The 5,000-nt window shown below is 32.5% G+C and overlaps 1 protein-coding gene across 8 annotated transcripts in view; it reads left to right on the top strand.

Moving 5' to 3' along the window:
- LOC137627652 (uncharacterized) overlaps positions 1–5,000 on the top strand; it is an 830,137-nt gene that overhangs the window by 682,986 nt on the left and 142,151 nt on the right. The window lies entirely within an intron of this gene.

The following is a 5,000-nucleotide window of genomic DNA, read 5'->3' as shown; positions in this document are numbered from 1 at the left end:
TATACAATGAGAACAACACAACTTTTATTTTTATTCCATGTATTTTTTTCGAAAGACACTGAACACTTGTTTTACTTTTCCCCGAAGGACCACCCACGAATTAGAACAGGTAACACGCACGAGATAGCTGTCACAAACAGCAATCGCATAAGAAACACCTACTTTACACATGAATACGCGCGTATACAATTGTATAAACGAACGCGTGCACCTACACAGACACAAACCAGCTGACACGCACATTCACTATATCCTTAGTCAACCTTGAAAGCCATTTGAATCGTTCATCTCCCGTTAACAATATTAATTTTACGCACTTTCAGTGTATGCCTCTCATTGTACGGAAATCAAATCAATGCCATGGCACTCGTCTTGTATATGTACAGTCACCTGACAACCTGACAAGATAGAATGAAATAACGCACATATATGCGAAAAAAAATCATCACAACACACCAGCACAACGTATTGTTAAGTGTTACCAAAAAAAAAAAAAAAAAAAAAAAAAAATGAAAAATCCAGCATCATTATAATAATCTTTTAAATCTTTCGACTTTGACAATTTTTATATGACTATAGGTTCTTTGTATCCTGTGTAAAAATGTGATAATTACCATTTTACTTTCTTTTCTCTTCTAATAAGCACTGACTTATCAAAGGGCTTCCGCGAAGGGGACCAACTTGGCCAACAAGTGACGAGGTTTCTAGTTATAAGTAATGTTTTTAAATGAAATGTCTACGTACGGTCTTGTCACTTTTATTTGAATAGGTTATAAATGTGAACAAAGAACCTCGTCTTGTCGGGTTATGGCTATTGTGGTGGGATGTGGCCTTTTTTTCATGTTCATAGCACAGTATTCAAAAATAGCTCAAAACATCGGTTAGTTCTCACGTTATATTTTTACATGTAACGTGAAATTAATGTGTATGACTTACTCCCTTCTGCGAAAAGAAAACTTACTATATATTGCATTATCAAATACTCAAAAAATGTGTCAAAATTAATTGTTCTTTCCTTATTTGTTTGGCATCTGTCAGTCATTAAAATGCTAGTTTTATGACTACCGTAACGATAAAACCTTTCTTTGTCGGTTAAACAGGCGTTTTGTTTTTCACATAAAAAATTCGATATAGTTTTGGTTAACTCTTAATAGAATTGTACGTATTTAAAATCTTTAATTAACTCCCATTGAAGGACAACATTTTTTATTCTCGAGTTTATTGAATTCCTTTTGAGAAAATGCTTGAACAATGTATTTCTTCAGTGGTCACCGAAAGGAATATTAAAGCATGATGTATAACCTAATATTTTGGGTGATATATCGCTAATGGTCCCCTATATTGCCGAGTTTACATGGTCGAACAGTTCGTGGAACCCGGTTGTCGAACCTGCTTGTCCAACGGTTCTGAGAGGTGCCGGACAGTCACAAATGAATAACGTTTGTGGACAATGAAGCCCCGCCCACAAAAGTCAGGCTGGAACAGACTTTCTTTAAACCATTCGACAACCAAATACCCCGTTCACACTTTTGAACATCACTTCAAACACTTATCTTTCGAATTGCGTTCGACGAACCATTCGACAGTGTAGACCCCGCTTAACTCTGTCGACTTCATTCATTCAGTAGCGCATATTATACTCGAGATAATATCCTTTTAGCCTAGAAGTGTTGTCTCTTAATTAACAAAGCCATTTCCAACCTCCTGCACACGCCCCGGACATAACTCACGCTCATCAATTGCCACAAACTATGACGGTCTTGACATTGAACTTTTGATATTCATAAATCGTGTAGCATCGCTTAATTCGACGACACTGACTCATTTTCAGAATTCTGCTCTAGGGTAAGTATCAGCATTTTCTAATATGAGCACTGTATTAATTTATAGTGACAAACCAGCAGACAGTGACTGATTTCACTATCTTTTGACAAATTAAATGTAAATGTATCTGGACATCTTGTCCGAATTGGAATAAACGTATCTTTTTATATGAAATGCTTAGGGTTTTTTCTGCATATCAGTTCATACCCAGAATTTCTGTGTTGAATCTCACCATTCTTTAGATTCAATCTAGAAGTTATTATTTCCGTGATGACCTCATTCATCCAGGGCCTTTTATTCATAGAGCACTCAATATGATGTCTTTCATAGAGTTATCAGGTTTCAATTTACGATATGTAGGCTACCGTCTTCAGTTCATTAATTGTATGACAAGTACAGAACTAGCATTAACGACCTCCTTTAATGATCATATATAATAAGGTCCTGAGTCAATAGGAAGATATAAATTCAAGTTTTTTATATTCCATAGTCCTTGGTTATCAATTCCAATTTTCAATCTGTAGTAACATTCGATTATTCAAGTGGAATAAATGTTGGGTAGTCAATGAGATTTTCATACAAATTAATCATTTAAAAAAATGTAAAATTCAAACCAACAACATTATGACCTAATTATACACGACCAACTACATCATGAGGAATGCTGTCTTTTCTAACTACACCATTACGAATGTTATATACTAACTATGCCATTACGAATGCCATATACTAACTATGTCATTACGAATATCATATACTAACTGCCATTACGAATGTCATTTACTAACTACGCCATTACGAATGTCGCTTCCTACATTGCCTGGAGTTACAAGTATGTATTTAAAGATTTATTCTTTTCTGGGGGTGGGAACCGGAAGAACTTGGAGAAGTTGCATGATCTTGAAAATCCGTTGTGATATCTCATATAATATTTACTTGGCTCCACTGAAATTTGTTCAATATACTGAATAGAAAGGTTACTGTCTTGTAATATTTTAACAAATTCATATTCTTTGATTTATTTCATTGATAGTCATCTTTTCAATATAAGATTCCTTGGGACAGATATACATTAATGTGATATTATCCGTAAGACTTAGGCTTTCATTGATGTAAAGTAGTTTATGGAACCATGTAGCCAACTCTTCTCAAGTTCATGTTTTTGATCAGGTTGACTCCTATCATTTTAATCAGGTTACTCTCAAATATATTTGAAAATTCTTTAGAATGGTGAGCTTTAATATTTTTTAGATTTTGTATAAAATTTTTGACTGCTTTAATCTAATCTTCCCATTTAAAAGTAAACTATTTTGGTCATAAATTTCCATATAACCTTAACGGTAAAATACTATATTCTAGAGTTTGACGTCAGATAGAGTACTTATTTTATATGAATTTAAGTTTAAATAAGGGATCTATATCCTTAGAAATCCTGGTGATCCTTGCTCTAGATTTGCATGGAATTGCTCCTAAGCGGATCATTACAGAATTGAAATTTTGAGAGTTATTTATAACTAGTGAGATATTATCCCGAGTTTGTCTTAAGCGCTTGGCAAAATGAACTTTAGATTTCTGGAAGGAAGACATAAATGGGCATGAAATAATCCCAAAATATTCATGTGCAGGAAAGGAAACAGTCCAGCGACGTATAGTGAATGGTATGTTATATATACATATGTATATATATATATATATATATATATATATATATATATATATATATATATTTATATATATTTATTTATATATATATATATATATATATATATATATATATATATTTATATATATTTATATATATATATATATATTTATATATATATATATATATATATATATATATGTGTGTGTGTGTGTGTGTGTGTGTGTGTGTGTGTGTGTGTGTGTGTAAAACACCATACGAATTTGGTGAAATCATATAGCTCATATAGTTTAGAGCGGTAAGCTCAGCCAGTACTAATGACGAAGACCCTTATTTTTTGTCTTGATTCGAGAACCTATTTGCCGATAACCAAAACACACTTCTCGCCGCCTCGTATTAAGAAAGAAAGACAGAGAAGTTGAGTTTAATCCAGAAATAAGAGTTATTACTAAGGATAAAGGAATCCCCTATATTACTTTTCTGTTAATTATTGTAATTGACTAATTTAGTTTCTCGGAAGGTTGAGTTGTGGTATGTGTACAAAAAGGATTGTGAATGACTTGGAATGATGTAAGACTTAATAGTAGTGTCACGGTGATTAATGGATCGTTTAATCTCAATTATATCTTGTAATTGAATGGACTGTTTATAACATTAACACCTAAGTAATTCTATATCAAGTTTGACGTATTGTTTATTAACACACAAAGTCAAATGAAAGCTTCTATCTTTGAAACTGCTTGTGGAAATTCGTCATAAATTTTACATTTATGATATTCTGCCATGTCCAAAATCATTTCATGTGTGAAATGTGAACATCTTCATCGCCGTGCAGAAACGGAAATCACATGAAATGTTGAAGTAAAACTGAATCACAGAATCGATGTCATCTTGCGCCATATTTAATTAACGGATTCTAGGTAGGAAGGGTTGGGAAGTCAAATAGAACTCAACCCTGTGCACTTCCCCGGAGTGATGAACAGTCGCAGAAAACGAGATTTTGTAGGATTAATTTCCTAAATGATATTCAAATTTATTGAAGAATTTCTCCAACTCGTTATTTTAGAGTAAATTCTTAATAGATATCACTGAAATTGCCATCTGAGAAAGTTGATTAATCTTACTAATATCACTGACATTAGCATCAGAAAAAATGGATTAATCTTAATGATATCACTGACATTAGCATCAGAAAAAATGGATTAATCTTATTAATATCACTGACATTCGCATCAGAAAAAATGGATTAATCTTATTAATATCACTGACATTAGCATCAGAAAAAATGGATTAATCGTAATGATATCACTGACATTAGCATCAGAGAAAATGAATTAATCTCAATGATATAATAGGTATTAGCATCTGAGAAAATTGATTAATTTCTATTTTATTTAAAGCTAATGCATAAGTATAGACTACCTATGTTCAGGGTAGTATAGCTTAAGTCAACTTAAGGTTGTTGCTAGTTTGACGAAAATTATATTCAATAGCTTTATTGCGGGTTGAAGTGAATATAATATCAAACTATTTC

Source organism: Palaemon carinicauda, chromosome 35 (assembly GCF_036898095.1).
Source record: "Palaemon carinicauda isolate YSFRI2023 chromosome 35, ASM3689809v2, whole genome shotgun sequence".
Lineage (NCBI taxonomy): Eukaryota > Metazoa > Arthropoda > Malacostraca > Decapoda > Palaemonidae > Palaemon > Palaemon carinicauda.
The sequence above is the reverse complement of the archived record's forward strand: the minus strand, read 5'-3'. Positions and strand labels throughout refer to the sequence as shown.